This window comes from Oncorhynchus clarkii, chromosome 24 (assembly GCF_045791955.1).
Source record: "Oncorhynchus clarkii lewisi isolate Uvic-CL-2024 chromosome 24, UVic_Ocla_1.0, whole genome shotgun sequence".
Taxonomy (NCBI): domain Eukaryota; kingdom Metazoa; phylum Chordata; class Actinopteri; order Salmoniformes; family Salmonidae; genus Oncorhynchus; species Oncorhynchus clarkii.
The window spans coordinates 20,743,968-20,766,440 of NC_092170.1; positions in this window are offsets into that span (position 1 = coordinate 20,743,968).

Genomic DNA, 22,473 nt, shown 5'->3' on the forward strand with positions numbered 1-22,473 from the left:
CCTTGGTGTCCACATCACCAGCAAACTATCATGGCCCAAGCACACCCAGACAGTCATGAAGAGGGCACGACAAAACCTATTCCCCCTCAGGAGACTGAAAATATTTGGCAAGGGTCCTCAGATCCTCATAAGGTTCTACAGCTGCACCATCGAGAGCATGGTTGCATCACTGCCTGGTATGGCAACTGCGACCGCAAGGCACTACAGAGGGTAGTGCAAACGGCCCAGAAGACCAAAGCAGTGCCGGAGTGCCAAGTCTAGATCCAAGAGGCTTCTAAACAGCTTCTACCCCAAGCCATAAGAACATCTAATCAAATGGCTACCCAGACTAATTTTATCCATATTTTTTTTAAACTGCATTGTTGGTTAGGAGCTTGTAAGTAGGCATTTCACTGTAAGGTCTACACCTGTTGTATTGGCGCATGCGACTAATAAAACATATGATTTGATTTGATTACAGCCTCAAAATGGCCAGAAACAAATAACTTTCTTCTGAAACTCGTCAGACTATTCTTGTTCTGAGAAATTAAGGCTATTCCATGCGAGAAATTGCCAAGAAACGGACAATCTCGTACAACGCTGTGTACCACTCTCTTCACAGAACACCGCAACCTGGCTCTAACGAGAATAGAAAGAGGAGTGGGAGGCCCCGGTTCACAACTGAGCAAGTGGACAAGTACATTAAAGTGTCTGGTTTGAGAAACACGCCTTATCTAAATATTTTATTTTCATTGGCCTGTTACGGATACCATTATCCTGTGTGTGTGTGTATCCTGTGTGTTTCTTTTCTCTCCGTCTCCCCTCACAGGTGAAAATCATCACTCCCCAATCAGTCAACAATCAACCCATCAATCAGAAGACACACCTCCTCCTGTTTCCTACCCTATCACAGTTCCTTCCCCATGGTTTAAAAACCCCATCATTTGTTTGCTCTTGAGCTCAATCTCTTTGTAATGCCATGTTGGTAGATCTCTGTTCTTCATAGATTTCAGTAGCTTAATCTCTTTGTAAATGCCATGTTTGTAGATCTCTGTTCTTCGCTCGCTCTCTGTGTATTAATTAACCTCTCTTTTGTTTGAGCACCTCCATAGCACTTTGTCATCACATGTGAGTATTGTTTTGGTTATGGTGTTTGTTTGTTGCTGGTGGGAAAAGGGGAAAACCAAGACAAGTCGCCCATGGGCATACACTACCCGTAGGTAAACTTTGTTAAAAACACTAGTTAGAACTGGGTGGTTAGTTGTATTTTTGGTTAGTTAGCTGTTGTTAAAGTAGGCTAGTCTAGCTTAGGGGTGTTTTTGCATATTTGTTTCTTTCCTTGGGTCCAGCTCAGCCCCTTTTCCTGCTCCCCCCATTACCGTGTGTTTATCAAATAAACCTTGAGTTTGACGGTAGATTTCAGTTGTCCTGGTTATTACGTTCACACTTTTACTTTGTCACAATTATAATTTACATGAGTTTTGTTACGGGTCTCATTACCATCCCCCCTAGACTGTCGGGCCAAAAGGGATTCGTAACATGGCCAGTCTGAGACATGGCTTTTTCTTTGCAACTCTATCTAGAAGGCCAGCATCCCGGAGTCTCCTCTTCACTGTTGACGTTGAAGACCACAGTGTTCTTGGGACCTTCGTTTGCTGCAGAATTTTTTGGTAACCTTCCCCAGATCTATGCCTCGACACAATCCTGTCTCGGAGCTCTACGGACAATTCCAAAAAGTTGACAACATTTTTCCAAAAAGCACCTTGATGATCATCAAGATTCTTTGAAGAATGTTCTGAGTCAAAAGTCAAACTTTTTGGACGACATGGGTCCCAGAGTTAAAGCAGTTCTGCATGGAAGAGTGGGCCAACATTAATCAACAATTACAGGAAGCGTTTGGTTGGAGTCATTGCAGCTAAAGGTGGCACAACCAGTTATTGAGTGTAAGGGAGCAATTACTTTTTCACACAGGGGCACTGGGTGTTGCATAAATTTGTTTATGAAATAAGTATGTAATTGTTGTGATATTTGTTCACTCAGGTTCCCTTTATCTAATATTAGGTTTTGGTTGAACATCTGATAACATTCAATATCATAAATATGCAAAAGTAGAGAATTAGAAAGGGGATAACTACTTTTTCACAGCGCTATATGTATATGAGTGGACAAAGCCATTGATCACGTGACACCATTCATTCCTATGTGAAAACCCAACAGTGCATTTGAAGTCAAGGAAGTCGGTTAAAATGACTTCTCGTGGGAGATTTATGTAGACAAATGCCGTGTTCAAAACAGCTGGGAACTCGGAAATCTCTGACTTCAGACTTCAGTGCGTTCAAGTTAACTGGGAACTCAGGGGAAAAACAAGCTCCAACTGGGAAAAATAGTTTTGAACGGTCATCCAACTCAATTTGAAGTCTGAAACAAAAACGTGCACAGTTCGAGCTATTCCAGGAAGTGACGTTGCAGGCTAGCTCAGTGCTGCCTCTAAGTATATCGAGTTGAAGGCCGAGCAGGTACTGCAGGCTGCCATTGGATACTAAAATCATTTCAAGGACATACAGTACATCTTGTGTAATAGAAGCAATTATTGGAACCATAATTGTCTTCGAAATGTGTATTTATTTACACAGATTAACCATGAAGATTGCCACTTTCCCCTTCACTATAATGGGGATCCTGTTTTCTGAAAACAATGCCTGCAGTACCGCGGTTGGCCTTGAACTTCAATTCGTTCTCCCCCGTTTACCCCCACCATAGCTGGGTTAGTGAAGCTAGATTCACTGGTATCTTTAACCCCTGCCGCAGTGACCTGCTCCTAGATCTCAGACTAGATAAGCCATGGCCCATACACCATTACCACAGTCCAGGGAGGAAAGCCAAGGGGATAAAAAGTCAGTCAGTTATGATGTTCTGCGGGTCATTACACACTAGTTGTACCACAAACCATCCTCCTTTCTCCGCTGCTTTTGTTTCCTGCTTTCAAATGTGACCAACAATCATACATTGAGGCAGCAACATGCCTTCGGGTGTGAGTGATGACAGGACAGCAGCATAGAGGGATCTCAAAGACCTCATACAGTGACATTATCACAAAGGCTGCAAAATACTGTGTGGCTCTAACAACCACAGCCCTGGGCTGACAAATTTATGTTTGCAGTTGATTGTGAATCATGACACCTTAGGAAACAGCATTGAGGAGGCACCAAAGTCTCAGCGATGAGGAAAGTTTTGAATAGAGACATTCAAGGAGACATGGTACTGTGGTTTGTAATGGACTGACATCTTTGGAACCATGGCATTTTAAAATTGACTAGATGTTGAATTACAACACTAGTACAACAGCAAAGCACGGTGTTTAGGAAAAACTCCCTAGGAAGAAACCTTAGAGAGGAACCAGGCTATGAGGGGTGGCCAGTCCTCTTCTGGCTGTGCCGGGTGGAGATTATAACAGAACATGGCCAAGATGTTCAAATGTTCATAGAAGACCAGCAGGGTCTGCTGCATATTCTGCTGCATGTGTTTGGTAGGCTACAGCTGCAACCATGGCCACTGATTTCTTATTTTCAGTGTCCTGCAGGACACATTTGACATTTTCTAAAGGTTGAGGTTTATATGACACCCCAGAATAAGTGAAAGAGCAGGGCGGGAATAGTAAGACCTCTGAAAGTCAAACTTGGACCATTTTTGTTGATTCTAAAGAACCGATCCCAGTTCGTGTTTTAGTTTGGTTGTTCGTATTTTACAGCTTCTGACCATTTTTCTGTTGTCCCACCAAGCTGATATCTACAGTACTTGGTTGAAAACAATCCACGGAAAAGATACAACGGTTGGAGCATTAAAATAAGCACATATTTGTACAAGGTATGAAACACTGAAGGTGAAGACAACACAGTGTTCTACCATTCAATTCACATAAGGAGGACTATCAGCTTGTTGTTGCCTTCACACCACAACACAAATAATGGCTCTATCTCCCATAATTGACGTCTTCAGAGAGAACAAAAAGTGTACAATTTGCACCATCTGCCTAATAGGGAACCCTACTATCTGAGCTATTCTCAAGGTTTAATTTCCATTAGGGTTCCCACAGGGTAATCCTGAGCTGTGGCTATGTCTGGTAATGTAAGCAATAAATAATGGTGCCTTGTCTTTCCTACAGTTTGAGAAGAGCACCCCATTCTGATACGACTTTTGTTGGTAAAAAAACAATGTTGGTTGCCATCACTGTGTTTTCTACGCTAAGAGAACTCCTAGTAACTATCAAACAAGGCCTTCAGGATGGTTATTCTATTCTGAGGTGTCTGAATGTGTTGTTTGCGAACCATTGGGGCATCTGCTCTGAAGAAAATAGTTAAATAAAAGGTTTAAAAAAAAAGAACAATAGAGTTAGGCTAGTACATTAAGTAGTGGCTTTCTTTATTATGTTCTTACTGTTGCATCACAAATACATGAGTGCATGTTCATTTGCATAATTCTCCCTTGTAAAGTTATTATACTGAACCAGTATTTGGCCGCTAGTGTTCTGTACTGTATAGATATGCTAATAGAAAACAATTATTTTCCAGTGTCCATGCCATTGTTATATGGCCACGGGTACTGTAATTTATATAATTGTTTTCACAAGTATTTGGAGACTACAACCTATGATGTTCTTCAGTTGCATACAAACACGATGTAACATTTACAGGGATGATGTTTGTCTTCTCTCAGTTCACTAGGGCTCACACACAAACACAGTGGTGTAAAGTACTCCAGTAAAAATACTTTAAAGTTCTACTTAAGTTGTTTTTTCAGGTATCTGTACTTTACTTCACTATTTATATTTGACATCTTTTACTTCACTGCATTCCTAAAGAAAATAATATAATTTTTACTCCATACATTTTCCCTGACACCCAAAAGTACTACATTTTGAATGATTAGCAGGACAGGAAAATGGTCCAACTCACGTAGTTATCAAGAGAACATTCCTGGTCATTCCTACTGCCTCTGATCGGCGGACTTACTTAACACACATGCTTCATTTGTAAATGTGTTGTGTGCTCTTGTCTATCCGTGAATAAAAAAAATAAATGGAAATGGTGTTGTCTGGTTTAGTTAATATAAGGAATATGAAATTATTTATACTTTTACTTGTGATACTTATGTATATTTGAAACCAAATACTTTTACTCAAGTAATATTTTACTGGGTGACTTAGTAATTTTCTATGAAGGTATCTTTACTTTTAATCTAATCAAATTGTATTTGTCAGATGCGCTGAATACAAGAGGTGTAGCCTTACCGTGAAATGCTTACTTACAAGCCCTTAAACAACAATTTAAAGAAAAATATTTATGAAATTAACAAATATAAAAAAGAAAAGTGCAACAACAAAAAACAATAACTAGACTGTATACAGGGGGTACCGAGTCAATGTGCGGGGATACAAGTTAGTCGAGGTAATACGTACATGTAGGTAGCTAATTATGCATAGATAATAGATAATAAAAAGCGAGTAGCAGCAGCATAAAAAAATTGCAAAAGTCTGGGTAGCCATTTGATTAGCTGTTCAGCAGTCTTATGGCTTGGGGGTAGAAGCTGTTAAGAAGCCTCTTCAACCAAGACTTGGCGCTCCGGTACCGCTTGCCGTGCGGTAGCGGAGAGAACAGTCTATGACTAGGGTGGCTGGAGTCTTTGGCAATGTTTAGGGCCTTCCTTTGACACCGCCTGGTATAGAGGTCCTGGATGGCAGGAAGCTTGGCCGCAGTGATGTATTGGGCCATATGCACTACCCTCTGTAGCATCTTGCGGTCAGTGGCCGAGTAGTTGCCATACCAGGCGATGATGCAACCATGCTCTCGATGGTGCAGCTTTATAACTTTTTGAAAATCTGAGGACCCATGCCAAATCTTTTCAGTCTCCTGAGGGGGAATAGTCTTTGTCGTGCCCTCTTCACAACTGTCTTGGTGTGTTTGGACCATGATAGTGTGTTGGTGATGTGGACACCAAGGAACTTGAAGCTCTCAACCTGCTCTACTACAGCCCCGTCGATGAGAATGGGGTCGTGCTTGGCCCTCCTTTTCCTATAGTCCACAATCATCTCCTTTGTCTTGATCACGTTGCGGGAGAGGTTGTTTTACTGGCACCACACTTCCAGGTCTCTGACCTCCTCCCTATAGGCTGTCTCATTGTTATTGGTGATCAGGTCTACCACCGTTGTGTCGTCGGCAAACTTAATGATGGTGTTGGAGTCGTGCTTGGCCACTCAGCCATGGGTGAACAGGGAGTACAGGAGGGGACTAAGCACGCACCCCTGTGGGGACCCCTTGTTGAGGATCAGTGTGGCAGATTTGTTGTTGCCTACCCTTACCACCTGGGGGCGTCCCGTCAGGAAGTCTTGGTTCCAGTTGTAGAGTTAGGTGTTCCGTCCCAGGGTCCTTAGCTTAGTGATGAGCTTTGAGGGCACTATGGTGTTGAACGCTGAGCTGTAGTTAATGAACAACATTCGGCCTCCCGGGTGGCGCAGTGATTAAGGGCGCTGTACTACAGCGCCAGCTGTGCCATCAGAGTCCCTGGGTTCGCGCCCAGGCTCTGTCGTAACCGGAGGTCCGTGGGGCGACGCACAATTGGCCTAGCGTCGTCCGGGTTAGGGAGGGATTGGTCGGTAGGGATCTCCTTGTCTCATCGCGCACCAGCGACTCCTGTGGCGGGCCAGGCGCAGTGCGCGCTAGCCAAGGTTGCCAGGTGCACGGTGTAGCCTCCGACACATTGGTGCGGCTGGCTTCCGGGTTGGACGCGCTCTGTGTTAAGAAGCAGTACGGCTGGTTGGGTTGTGTATCGGAGGACGCATGACATTCAGCCTTCGTCTCTCCCGAGCCCGTACGGGAGTTGTAGCAATGAGACAAGATAGTAGCTACAACAATTGGATACCATGAAATTGGGAAGAAAAAGGGGTAAAATTTAAAAAAATAAAAAATAAATGAACAACATTCTCACGTAGGTGTTCCTTTTGTCCAGGTGGGAAAGGTGCAATAAGTATTCAGACCCTTCACTCAGTACTTTATTGAAGCACCTTTGGCAGAAATTATAGCCTCGAGTCTTCTTGGGTAGGACGCTACAAGCTTGGCACACCTGTATTTTGGGAGTTTCTCCCAGTCTTCTCTGCAGATCCTCACAAGTTCTGTCAGGTTGGATGGGGAGCGTTGCTGCACAGCTATTTTCAGGTCTCTCCAGAAATGTTTGATTGGGTTCAAGTCCGGGCTCTGACTGGACCACTCAAGAACATTCAGAGATTTGTCCCCAAGCCACTTCTGCTTTGTCTTGGCTGTGTGCTTAGGGTCATTGTCCTGTTGGGAGGTGAACCTTTGCCCAGGTATGAGGTCCTGAGCGCACTGGAGCAGGTTTTCATCAAGGATCTCTCTGTACTTTGCTCCGTTCATCTTTGCCTTGATCCTGACTAGTCTCCCAGTCCCTGCCACTGAAAAACACCTCCACAACATGATGCTGCCACCAACATGCTTCACCTTAGGGATGGTGCCAGGTTTCCTCCAGACGCTAAGCTTGGCATTCAGGCCAAAGAGTTAAATCTTGGTTTCATCAGACCAGAAAATCTTGTTTCTCATGGTCTGTCTTTAGATGCCTTTTAGCAAACTCCAAGCAGGCTGTCATGTGCCTTTTAGTGAGGGGTGGCTTCCATCTGGCCACTCCACCATAAAGGCCTGATTGGTGGAGTGGTGCAGAAATGGTTGTCCTTCTCGAAGAATCTCCCATCTTCACAGAGGAACTCTGGAGATATGTCAGAGTAACCATTGGGTTCTTGGTCTCCTCCCTGACCAAGGCCCTTCCTCCCCGGTTACTTAGTTTTCCCGGCTGCCAGCTCTAGGAAGAGTCTTGGTGGTTCCAAACTTCTTACATTTAAGTATGATTGAGGACACTATGTTCTTCAATGCTGCTGACATTGTGCCTTGACACAATCCAGTCTCGGAGCTCTACGGACAATTCCTTTGACCTCATGGCATGGTTTTTGCTCTGACATGCACTGTCAACTGTGGGACCTTATATAGACAGGTGTGTATTTTCCAAATCACGTCCAATCAATTGAATTTACCACAGGTGGACTCCAAACAAGTTGTAGGCTGGGTTTTAGGCTGGGTTTCTGTACAGCACTTTGAGATATCAGCTGATGTACGAAGGGCTATATAAATACATTTGATTTGATTTGTAGAAACATCTCAAGGATGATCAATGGAAACAGGATTCACCTGAGCTCAATATCGAGTCTCATGGCAAAGGGTCTGAATACTTATGTAAATAAGGTATTTTTGTTTAAGTAAATTTGCTCAAATTTATTAAAACCTGTTTTCGCTTTGTCATTATGGGGTATTGTGTGTTTTTATTTCTTTATTCCATTTTAGAATAAGGTTGTAACTTAACAAAATGTGGAAAAAGTCAAGGGGTCTGAATACTTTCCGAAGGCGCTGTACGTCTGTGTGGTCACTCACTGTGTGGACAACATCATCTATGTACTTATTAAGGACTGATGTGGTATACTCCTCAATGCCATTGGATGAGTCCCATAACATTTTCCAGTCTGTGTTAGCAAAACAGTCCTGTAGCTTACCATCTTCGTCATCTGACCACTTCCGTTTTGAGCAAGACACTGGTACTTCCTGCTTTAGTTTTTGCTTGTAAGTAGGAATCAGTAGGATAGAATTACGGTCAGATTTTTCGAATTGAGGGAGAGATTTGTACCCGTCTCTGTGTGTGGAGTAAAGGTGATCTAGAGTTGTTTTCCTCTTCTTGCACATGTAACATGATGATAGAAATTAGGTTAAACAGATACGTTTCGCTGCGTTAAAGTCACCGGCCGTTAGAACCGCCGCCCCTGGATGAGTATTTTCTTGTTTGCTTATGGCTTTATACAGCTCGTTGAGTGCATTCTTAGTACCAGCATCGGTTTGTGGTGATACATTTACAGCTACAATAAATATAGATGAAAACTATTTTGGTAAATAGTGTGGTCTACAGTTGATCATGAGATACTATACCTCAGGCGAGCAAAACCTTGAGACTCCCTTCATATTTTATTTTGCGCATCAGCTGTTATTGACAAATAGACACAGACCGACCACCTCTTGTATTTCCGGAGGCAGCTGTTCTGTCTTGCTGATGCACGGAAAAACCAGCCAACTGTATATTATCCATATCGTCGTTCAGCCAGGACTCTGTGAAACATAACAATTACAGTTTTTAATGTCCCGTTGGTAGGATTGTCTTGAACGGAGCTCATCCAATTTATTCTTCAATGATACCACGTTGGTCAATAGGACGGATGGTAGAGGTGGGTTACCCACTCGCCAACGAATTATCACAAGGCACCCGGACCTGTGTCCCCTGTATCTGTATCTTCTCTTCATGCGAATGACAGGGATTTTGGCCCAGTCAAAAGTAAATCCTTCGCGTCGGACTCGTTACAGAAATAATCTTTGTCCAGTTCGAGGTGAGTAATCGCTGTTCTGATATCCAGAAGCTCTTTTCGGTCATAAAAGATGGTAGCAGCAACATTATGTACAAAATAAGTTACAAACAATGCAAAAAAAAAACACAAAAAAACAACACAATTGGTTAGGAGCCCTTAAAAAGGCAGCTGTCTCCTCCGGCGCCATTCTCACTCCAGCGCCATTCTCAAGTATGACAATTGGGTACTTTTTCCACCACTGCACAAACGGCTGTTCACTGCTGTCAATATCTCATGAATAGTGTATTAGATGTCAGGTCTTGTTTTTATCTGTTTGGTGTTTGTGCGTCACCTCACACTGGGGCTGGTCATCATTGCCTCTGGGTCAGGCTGCTTACTGATCATACATCTTACTATTCAGGAAGAGCACTAAGACTGCTAATTAGGGCTAGGCCCCTTTTTTTCTCAATTTCCGCCTGAATGACGTGTCCAAAGTAAACTACCTGTTGTACCATTGGAAAGAATACACTTTGAAGTTTGTAGAAAATGTTAAAATAATGTAGGAGAATAACACACAATAGATATGAGAAAATCCAAAGAAAAACTAACAGGATTTTTTTTGAGAGAGAGACCATCCTCTTACAATGGGAAGTATAAGAGCATTCTGAAAATGAGCTCCCAGGATGCAATTCCTATGGCTTCCACAGGGTGTCAGCAGTCTATGTTTAACCTGTTATGGCTGCAATCCCGATACCGGGATCGATATGACAACTACCAGTGAAAATAGAGGGCGCCAAAATTCAAACCACAGAAATCTCATAATTACAATTCCTAAAACATACATGTGTCTCATATCATTTAAAGCTATTCTCGTTGTTAATCCCACCAAAGTGTCCGATTTCAAATAGGCTTTTCGGCGAAAGCACTACAAACGATTATGTTATGTCTCCACCAAACCACAATAAGCACAGCAATTTTCCAGCAAAATATAGCATTCACAAAAAACAGAAATAAAGATAAAATTGATCCCTAACCTTGAATTATCTTCATCAGATGACACTCATAGGACTTCATGTTACACAATACATGCATGTTTTGTTTGATAAAGTTCATATTTATATTGAAAAAATCTGAGTTTACATTGGCGCGTTAGATTCACTAGTTCCAAAAACATCAAGTGATTTTGCATAGCCACATCATTCAACAGAAATACTCATCATAAATGTAGATGATAATATAGTTATACACATGGAATTATAGATATACCTCTCCTTAATGCAACCGCTGTGTCAGATTTCAAAAAAACGTTACGGAAAAAGAATATGAGACGGCGCTCAAAAGTAAAAACACCACAGCCGCAAAGATGGCGTCAACATAAACAAGAAATTACATGATAAATACAGTGCCTTGCGAAAGTATTCGGCCCCCTTGAACTTTGCGACCTTTTGCCACATTTCAGGCTTCAAACATAAAGATATAAAACTGTATTTTTTTGTGAAGAATCAACAACAAGTGGGACACAATCATGAAGTGGAACGACATTTATTGGATATTTCAAACTTTTTTAACAAATCAAAAACTAAAAAATTGGGCGTGCAAAATTATTCAGCCCCCTTAAGTTAATACTTTGTAGCGCCACCTTTTGCTGCGATTACAGCTGTAAGTCGCTTGGGGTATGTCTCTATCAGTTTTGCACATCGAGAGACTGAAATTTTTTCCCATTCCTCCTTGCAAAACAGCTCGAGCTCAGTGAGGTTGGATGGAGAGCATTTGAACAGCAGTTTTCAGTTCTTTCCACAGATTCTCGATTGGATTCAAGTCTGGACTTTGACTTGGCCATTCTAACACCTGGATATGTTTATTTTTGAACCATTCCATTGTAGATTTTGCTTTATGTTTTGGATCATTGTCTTGTTGGAAGACAAATCTCCGTCCCAGTCTCAGGTCTTTTGCAGACTCCATCAGGTTTTCTTCCAGAATGGTCCTGTATTTGGCTCCATCCATCTTCCCATCAATTTTAACCATCCTCCCTGTCCCTGCTGAAGAAAAGCAGACCCAAACCATGATGCTGCCACCACCATGTTTGACAGTGGGGATGGTGTGTTCAGGGTGATGAGCTGTGTTGCTTTTACGCCAAACATAACGTTTTGCATTGTTGCCAAAAAGTTCAATTTTGGTTTCATCTGACCAGAGCACCTTCTTCCACGTTTGGTGTGTCTCCCAGGTGGCTTGTGGCAAACTTTAAACAACACTTTTTATGGATATCTTTAAGAAATGGCTTTCTTCTTGCCACTCTTCCATCAAGGCCAGATTTGTGCAATATACGACTGATTGTTGTCCTATGGACAGAGTCTCCCACCTCAGCTGTAGATCTCTGCAGTTCATCCAGAGTGATCATGGGCCTCTTGGCTGCATCTCTGATCAGTCTTCTCCTTGTATGAGCTGAAAGTTTAGAGGGACGGCCAGGTCTTGGTAGATTTGCAGTGGTCTGATACTCCTTCCATTTCAATATTATCGCTTGCACAGTGCTCCTTGGGATGTTTAAAGCTTGGGAAATCTTTTTGTATCCAAATCCGGCTTTAAACTTCTTCACAACAGTATCTCGGACCTGCCTGGTGTGTTCCTTGTTCTTCATGATGCTCTCTGCGCTTTTAACGGACCTCTGAGACTATCACAGTGCAGGTGCATTTATACGGAGACTTGATTACACACAGGTGGATTGTATTTATCATCATTAGTCATTTAGGTCAACATTGGATCATTCAGAGATCCTCACTGAACTTCTGGAGAGAGTTTGCTGCACTGAAAGTAAAGGGGCTGAATAATTTTGCACGCCCAATCTTTCAGTTTTTGATTTGTTAAAAAAGTTTGAAATATCCAATAAATGTCGTTCCACTTCATGATTGTGTCCCACTTGTTGTTGATTCTTCACAAAAAAATACAGTTTTATATCTTTATGTTTGAAGCCTGAAATGTGGCAAAAGGTCGCAAAGTTCAAGGGGGCCGAATACTTTCGCAAGGCACTGTATTCCCTTACCTTTGATGATCTACATCAGAAAGCATTCCAGGAAATGTTTGTTTTGTTCGAAAATGTCCGTTATTTATGTCCAAATACCTTCTTTTGTTAGCGCGTTTGGTATACATATCCAAACGCTAATTCTGGTCAGCGTTATATCGGACAAAAACTTCAAAATGTTATATTACCGGTCAAAGAAAAATTTCAAACTAAGTACCGAATCAATCATTAGGATGTTTTTAACATATAGCTTCAATAAAGTTCCAACCGGAATATTCCTTCTTGTCTTCGTGAGCAATGGAACGCAAGTGACTACCATGAGGAAAAAGTGCGATCACAAAATGGCTGCTTGATGGACATCTGATATATTCTGCTCTCATTCACTCCCACAACAACATAGGAGCCTCATTATAATTTATATTGATGGTTGACATCTAGACCCTAGGCAGTGCAACATCATTCATATCTCAAAGGGATTTCATTGGGGACTGGTGAACACATACAAGCTCAGATTTCTGACTTCCTGTTTTGATTTCAACTCAGGATTTTGCCTGCCAATATGAGTTCTGTTATACTCACAGACATCATTCAAACAGTTTTAGAAATGTCAGAGTGTTTTCTATCCAATACTAATATTAATATACAAATATTAGCAACTATGACTGAGGAGCAGGCCGTTTGATATGGGCACCTTTCATCCAAGCTACTCAATACTGCCCCTGCAGCCATAAAAAGTTAAGGTTGCAGGCTTGTAACTTACAAAACGAATAAGAAATATCAGTTTTAGTACAGGGACACAGTCTTGGAAATTCGTGTTTGCCCGAGCCATGATGAAAGGACGCACCTGCTAAAATCGGTTTCCTATTAAACATACTTCTTTCCGTAAGAAATATTATAGTATGAGGAGTAAATAGAAACATATTTTGACTTGTTGAAACATGTTGAACTCTGCATGTTGAACAAGTGGATTACTCAAATCGATGGCGCCAACTAAGCAGACTTTTTGGGATATAAAGAATCATTTTATCTAACAAAACAACTACATTTTATAGCTGGGATCCGTTGGATGACAAAACAGGAAGATTTTCAAAAAGTAAGTGAACATTTAATCGCTATTTGTGAATTTATGAAACCTGTGCCGGTGGAAAATTATTTTGATGTGGGCAGCCATCCTCCATCAATCACATGGCATACTTTCGCTGTAATAGCTACTGTAAATTGGACAGTGCAGTTAGATTAACAAGAATTTAAGCTTTCAACCGATATAAGATATAAGATATTTACCTAAATGTTTAATATTCATAATTTTTTATGATTATTTTAATTACGTGCCCTCCAGTTTCACCGGAAGTTGTCCCGCTAGCGGGACGCCTAGCCCTAAGAAGTTTCAGTGTATGGCATGCCACACAGACATCCCCTAAACCAGTGGCTTTCAAACATTTTCAATGGGTAGACAATTTAATTTCCGCCATCGTTTTTGGGGACCCCACTTTTTCTCCAAGAATTTCTCACGACTCCAACCCCACCCCAAATGACACAACCTTAAAATCAGTTAATGTAGATTTTTACATCAACAAGTAACCTTCAATTCATTGCATTTTCCTCTCTTATCAAAATAATTTAAGAAACAAATACATTTACTCAATACAATTTTATTTTTCAAATGATCTATCTACAAAATGTTTGTATATTGTCCCATGCAATAATCTGTACTCTTAATTATTATAATTTGTAAAACATTTGGCAACCCCGTTGCAACTCCCCCGGGACCCTTAGAGAGAGGGAATGCTTCCATATCACGCTGGTAATTGTCCAATCAGGGCACAAGTACTGCAGTTTTGGCACCCACGTTTGAATTTACAAATACATTTATGCTCAGCAAATGCCAGAAAATACATTTTGTTTTGTGCCTTGTGTCCAATCAAAGTAGACACCTGCCACCGCATTGGACACAAACAAATGCAATTTAGATACGCTAATTGAATTCCGATTTGTCTATATGAATGTCAACAATCATTTTAGCTGTAAGAAACTGATATATGAATCAAATTTACCCTCCAAAATTGGGAGTCTACCCAATAGGCTTTCAATAAACAAACTCTTGGCTATCCTGCTGAATCCAGTCGCTATTCAAAATATGAGTATACTTCTTTGAGGTTATACTATTTTTTTGGTCAATAGGACATTTCACTGTGACGCAATTTATTCATCACTACAGGGCAATTTGTCATGTCATTAAATATTTTAATTGGACAGCAAATTGTGTCCAAGTAAATGTTACATTAAATAATGCTTCACAAATGGCAATCACATGCAGGCTACATGTACTAATCATGTGATGCTAATAAGATAAAGTGGTGAGGTTGCAGAAACAGCTGTATGCCTGTGGCAGTACAACATCACACTAATTACTCTACATGCCAATTTAGATGATCCCAACAACTAAACTAACTTGTTTTGTCATGATGTCCTCATATTCCTACTGGTTTATAGCTGTAGATTGGACTTTAGCCAGCAGATAATAGTAATAACCCTGTCATAACTGGTTAATCAAGTAACCAGCATAAATTCAATTGGTTTACTGTTTCTCAGGGGTAAATGTTAATTAGATAGAGCACAGTGTCTAAGCTGGTTGAGAATAAAAGGTTAAACAGGCCATTTAAAAATATAACAGAGTCTTGCTTTATTGCTTTATATTGTAAGGCATCTTTTGGGGCAACACTATGCCTTAAATAAATAACATATTTAGTGAGTTATTTTAACTTGATCATGATAAAAATATAAACCCGATCTACAGTAATACATTAATACCTTGTTGTGCATGGTTTTGCAAATGTAACCTACACCTGTTGGGCATGTGGATGTTTACTGTTAAGATGTTGAAATTGAAAGTTGTTTGACTTGTAAAACAACTTAGTTTTGATGTCTTCGCTATTATTCTATGAAATAACTCATATGGAATCATGTAGTAACCAAAAGGGTGACAAATAAAACATAAAAAATACATTAAAAATATTTAAAAAAACATTAAAAAAACATTAAACAGATTCTTCAAAGTAGCCACCCTTTGCCTTGATGACAGTTTTGCACACTCTTGGCATTCTCTCAACCAGCTTCATGAGGCAGTCACCTGGAATGTATCTCAATGACAGGTGTGCCTTGTTAATTTGTGGAATTTCTTTCCTTCTTAATGCATTTGAGCCAATCAGTTGTGTCGGAATAAGGTAGGGTGGTATACAGAATATAACTCTATTTGTAAAAGACCAAGTCCATATTATGGCAAGAACAGCTCAAATAAGCAAAGTGAGATTACCTCTGCTGCAGAGAATAAGTTCATTAGAGTTAACTGCACCTCAGATTGCAGCCCAAATAATTGCTTCTCAGAATTCAAGCAACAGACATCTCCACATCAACTGTTCGTGTTCCAACTGGCGTGTTTTTGTGAGACGCAGAGTAGGTGAACCAATGATCTCTGCATATGTGGTTCCCACCGTGAAGCATGGAGGAGGAGATGTGATGGTGTGTGGGTGCTTTGCTGGTGTCAGTGAATTATTTAGAATTGACTAAACCAGCATGGCTACCACAGCATTCTGCAGTGATACGCCATCCCGTCTGGTTCGCGCTTAGTGGGACTATCATTGGTTTTTCAACAGGACAATGACCCAAAACACCTCCAGGCTGTGTAAGGGCCATTTGACCAAGAAGGAGAGTGGAGTGCTGCATCAGATGACCTGGCCTCCACAATCACCCTACCTCATCCCAAATGAGATGGATTGGGATGAGTTGGCCCACATGGAAAAACAGCCTACAAGTACTCAGCATATGTGGGAACTATTTCAAGACCTTTGGAAAAGCATTCTAGGTGAAGCTGGTTGAGAGAATGCCAAGATTGTGCAAACTGTCATCAAGGCAAAGGGTGGCTACTTCGAAGAAGCCCTGACGAACGCCGTGAGGATGATATGTAAAGCTTATTAAAGAGCAGTGATAGTATCAAGAGCAGTGTGCGGGTTTCCTTCTTTTTTCTCTTACTTTGAAGAATCTAAAATATTAAATATATTACTAAAAAGTATTTAGTCAGCCACCAATTGTGCAAGTTCTCCCACTTAAAAAGATGAGAGAGACCTGTAATTTCATCATAGGTACACTTCAACTATGACAGACAAAATGAGAAAAAAAATCCAGAAAATCACATTGTAGGATTTTTCAAATCTATTGGAGTGAGATAATTTAGAGATAATATGTATACCGAGTATGTCCTCATCACCGTCAGACCATTTTATTGGTGAACTACACGATGATGTAAAAGTTGTATATTTAGTGATCCAATACGTAATATAGTACACTCATGTAATCCAGAGAGGTTAGAAAAAGTATCTAGAACATCTATGAGGGAGACGTCTTGCTGCCAATTGGTTTTAATACCCTTTCAAAACATCCAGTCATTGACTAACTCAAATGCAAATGTATCAATTGCAGCTGTTGAAGCAAGCTAACAATTTTCAAATCAAATCAAATTTTATTTGTCACATACACATGGTTAGCAGATGTTAATGCGAGTGTAGCGAAATGCTTGTGCTTCTAGGTCCGACAATGCAGTAATAACAAGTAATCTAACTAACAATTCCAAAACTACTGTCTTGTACACAGTGTAAGGGGATAAAGAATATGTACATAAGGATATATGAATGAGTGATGGTACAGAGCAGCATAGGCAAGATACAGTAGATGGTATCGAGTACAGTATGTACAAATGAGATGAGTATGTAAACAAAGTAGCATAGTTTAAAGTGACTAGTGATACATGTATTACATAAGGATACAGTCGATGATATAGAGTACAGTATATACGTATGCATATGAGATGAATAATGTAGGGTAAGTAACATTATATAAGGTAGCATTGTTTAAAGTGGCTAGTGATATATTTACACCATTTCCCATCAATTCCCATTATTAAAGTGGCTGGAGTTGAGTCAGTGTCAGTGTGTTGGCAGCAGCCACTCAGTGTTAGTGGTGGCTGTTTAACAGTCTGATGGCCTTGAGATAGAAGCTGTTTTTCAGTCTCTCGGTCCCAGCTTTGATGCACCTGTACTGACCTCGCCTTCTGGATGATAGCGGGGTGAACAGGCAGTGGCTCGGGTGGTTGATGTCCTTGATGATCTTTATGGCCTTCCTGTGACATCGGGTGGTGTAGGTGTCCTGGAGGGCAGGTAGTTTGCCCCCGGTGATGCGTTGTGCAGACCTCACTACCCTCTGGAGAGCCTTACGGTTGAGGGCGGTGCAGTTGCCATACCAGGCGGTGATACAGCCCGCCAGGATGCTCTCGATTGTGCATCTGTAGAAGTTTGTGAGTGCTTTTGGTGACAAGCCAAATTTCTTCAGCCTCCTGAGGTTGAAGAGGCGCTGCTGCGCCTTCTTCACGATGCTGTCTGTGTGAGTGGACCAATTCAGTTTGTCTGTGATGTGTATGCCGAGGAACTTAAAACTTGCTACCCTCTCCACTACTGTTCCATCGATGTGGATAGGGGGGTGTTCCCTCTGCTGTTTCCTGAAGTCCACAATCATCTCCTTAGTTTTGTTGACGTTGAGTGTGAGGTTATTTTCCTGACACCACACTCCGAGGGCCCTCACCTCCTCCCTGTAGGCCGTCTCGTCGTTGTTGGTAATCAAGCCTACCACTGTTGTGTCGTCCGCAAACTTGATGATTGAGTTGGAGGCGTGCGTGGCCACGCAGTCGTGGGTGAACAGGGAGTACAGGAGAGGGCTCATAACGCACCCTTGTGGGGCCCCAGTGTTGAGGATCAGCGGGGAGGAGATGTTGTTGCCTACCCTCACCACCTGGGGGCGGCCCGTCAGGAAGTCCAGTACCCAGTTGCACAGGGCGGGGTCGAGACCCAGGGTCTCGAGCTTGATGACGAGCTTGGAGGGTACTATGGTGTTGAATGCCGAGCTGTAGTCGATGAACAGCATTCTCACTCTGCCCACATTGTGCTGTAGGAATTTTGCGCTGTAGAGTTTGACCCTGGTGATTTACTCTGTGTGTTAGAAAGCTTGTGCAAGTAGTGGTGGTGAGGATCTGATGAAAGTTGAGACTGGAAGTTAGGGGGAAGGGGAGGGGAGGAAGATCTCATACTCCTTGAATGAATGCTGTCATAATCACATGAGATCAAACAGTGAGGCCTGTGATTGGTTGATGGGCTGTGTAGCTATTGGCAGGGGCCACTGAGATAGTATTAACATCCCTGTAGCTTGAAGACTGCACAGTTCATTTTTTACTACTGTAGATTCAGTGTGGTTAGGACAATATAAATGTGTTTGGCAGATACTTCTATAATTACACACCGGAACTAGTGCAACTGTCTAAAGAACCAGAATGTTTAATTACATATTAATCACTGTCTCCTGCAGCAAAATATTGTTGCACTGGTGCCTCAATAGCTCAATGTGTTTTCTGGCAGACTGTCCCAGTGTACGTGTACATATACACAGTGATTTTCCATTAGGAAATCCATTATGTGGGTATCTTGTCAAGAGAATGAATTCTCTTTGGTGTCATTAACCTCCTGAAACCCTTGTATGTACTCCACACCAGTAGCAAACTCTGGTATTACCTTTTAAAGATGGTAAAATCGTATTTTGTTTGTCTCACTGAAACTTTATTTGGGTTTGCAGCTTACCTGTGTGTGTGCTGGACACATGCATCAATACTGCCACATTGTTTATTTTAAATATATATTCAAAGGTGGCTGGCAGAGAAATAGTGTCATTCATCTACCATTCTCTTCTTTGACACCTCTGGTAGCAAGGGTCAGAAAAATACTTTTAGTCAAGAGCGACTGTACCTTTTACTATTTGAAGTGGTTTCAGACATGAAAACACATTATCAACAAACCATCAATTCTGCGAAAGTATTTTACCACAACCTGTAACAGTATTTCGATTTATATTATGACTGCATGGTGTGACCTCATTCTTATGTGAATCCTTATTATACTGTACACTCCATGCTATTACTCATTTAATTACTCTTCATCAGACTGGTAACAATTTCCTTGCTGTCGACAATGATTACATCAGTATGCTGTTTTATCTGTTAGGCTACTTTCATTCACTTCTTTTATTAATTTCCTGCTCATTAATGTGTTTTCTCCTAATGCAGAATGGAGACATGAATATTCAAAACATTTGTTTAAATCACAACAGAAGATGCAACATTGTATCTATTGTATACACACCTGTATTAATTACTACAGAAGAAGTGGCCTAGTTTCTGCTGTTTATACCCCTGTATTAATTACTACAGAAGTTACCTAGTTTCTACTGTATATACTGTCATGACGTTGCCCTCTTTGGGTACAGCAAGCACCATCCCCCTCTCCCTGCCTCCTTCAACTAGGCTGCTGTGGTCAGAGAGAATTCGTAAATTCCTGAGGAGAAGACCTGCCTCATGGCCACACAGTATAAGAGAGAGTGAATTTATTTATAAAAGATCGGTGAAGAATACAGCTACGAACTGGTCCGTTTGTTACAACTTGGGGAAGCTCATGGGAGACGGTGTGGCCACATTACCATAACGCTGTTTATATAATAGCCTCAGATATGAGGTTTACATCTAATTGTTGTATAAGATGCATGAGTGAGTACAATACTGTTTGTAAAATTGTGAATAGGATTTTGGACTGTCTAATGAAGGAAAATCCAATTCCCTTTTGATTTAAACTAAATCAGAGGACCGCCCCTGAGCCCAGTTAGGGTCAGGCATCCTGGGACAGCCCTTTTCTGCAATTCCGAATAAAACCCAACTTTGAGAAATTATCACCAGACCATGTTTTTCTCCATTAGGAGAGGACAAAGGTTGCAGACCATTGCTGAATCTTTTAACCATACCACGTGGTTAAACTCTTAGACTATCGATACCGACAGAATAAGAACAAGTCTTTGATATTAATTACTAGTCTGCAGCTAGGAATTCGGTATCATTGAACGCGAAGAACGCTATAACGATTGAACGAATGTCACTCTGAACAATCCACTCTAACCACTTACAGAGAGAGAGGGAGAAAGACGGACAATTCTAAAAAAGAAACAACTTTTCACCAGCCATCAAGACGACACACTGAGCGTAAATATATATATTGATTGCAATTGTTCCCAAATGAGTGAGCGTTCATGTGCAAAGGATTAGCATTTCAATTGTTATAATTATTAACTCTGTAGTGACTTCTCAGCTGACCCCCACTCCCCATTTTGTCCACCAAGCCGCGATTCCGGTTTAGCCCACTAGGGCACATTTCCTATCATTTCTTGTAACCATATTTACGTTCTTGTTTTGTTTATGCATTTCTGTGAATTACTTAGTAATAAATAAATGATTTAAGACAATTGATGTATGGATGACTCATAGTGAAGACTGGGTTCGTGCAGATAACCAACAATTTAAGACGTTTGGAATGAGACTAACGTGAGGTAAAGTAAATAATTCATTAATTCGAAGACTAATTGATCAGATAAAATATCTGAAAAGTTATTTTAGGAAATGATAACTTTGTAATCTGAATATTTTCCTTGGTTCCCCGACTTCCTAGTTAATTACAGTTACATGATTAATCAATTTGATCGCGTAATACTAATTACAGAGAATCTTTGATAAAAAGTCTTCATTTAATGATAGTAAAGACACGACAATTACTACAGAAGAAGTTACCTAGTTTCTACTGTATCTACCCCTGTATTAATTACTACAGAAGAAGTTACCTAGTTTCTACTGTATCTACCCCTGTATTAATTACTACAGAAGAAGTTACCTAGTTTCTACTGTATCTACCCCTGTATTAATTACTACAGAAGAAGTTACCTAGTTTCTACTGTATCTACCCCTGTATTAATTACTACAGACTGCCTCAGTTCTGTCACTTTTACACTGTCTGTTTCTGCATTGACATTCTGCTGCTGAAAAAGAAGCAAACGTGGCAAGCAAAGATAACAAGCTCACTCTTAATCGCCCCCAATGTGTTTTTGGGCAGGTGTTTTCATTAAAAACCAGTTGAACACACCAAGATCAAAGCACACAAACAGTCATAAAGACGCTGTCACCTCATACAGTATTCATAGAAAGATGACCCAGGAGCTATTTCTCTCTATGTGGGTTGGTGTACACAGGCACACAGGGATGTATTTGTGTTTTAACAGGGCTGAAAGCCATCAAGACAACATGAGACTGCTCTGACCTTAATAAAATGTGATTATTTTCAGAAATACCTCAAAGTGTGTTCATCTAGTCCTCAACCAGACAGTTTTACTCAGTGACTTAACAGCAGAAAATAAAATCAAGTGCTCTGTTGTCAAAGATTTGACAATTACCTTGTATTGAAAGAGGAAAATGTGCACTGTTATACCCCTCTCATTCTCCTCTCTCTCCCTCTCCTCCGTCTCCTCCCTCCACCCCTCTCTCATTCTCCTCTCTCTCCTCTCTCCCTCCCTCCCTCTCTCTCCCCTAACAGTTTCTTAACAGTATGAACATTGAGCGTGTGTGCCTTCTGTTCTTGTCTAGGCAGGATATCATGTATTTGATTTAAAAAAATACAGAATACCATTATTCCTCTAAATCATAAGATTATTTTGAATGAATTCGGACTTGCCTCAGTGCCAACAGAAGAGAAATTCTGAGAGAGCTTAAAAGTTATCAAATTGTAAGCATGTAATGGCAGCTATCTCCACGATTCAAAATAATATTTTATCTAGTCTTTCTTGCGTGGGCAGTTTTAACTTGGGGGATTGTATTACACCATTCCATGTAATGTAAAAAGCATCCAATGATTTGTATTTAAATATGAGAAAGAGTTAATAAACAGACGGTTAAATAATACATAAGCATAGAGGGCAAAGAGTACCCTGATTGGTCTTAAACAACTTTCCGAGAGTGAGCCGGACTTAATGAGCCAGTAGATTTGGAAAAAAGCTGCCTAAAAACCTGCACCATTGGCTTTTAAATCATGGAGTTTCCAATGGACATACAATACTCTTCTCAAACACAGCC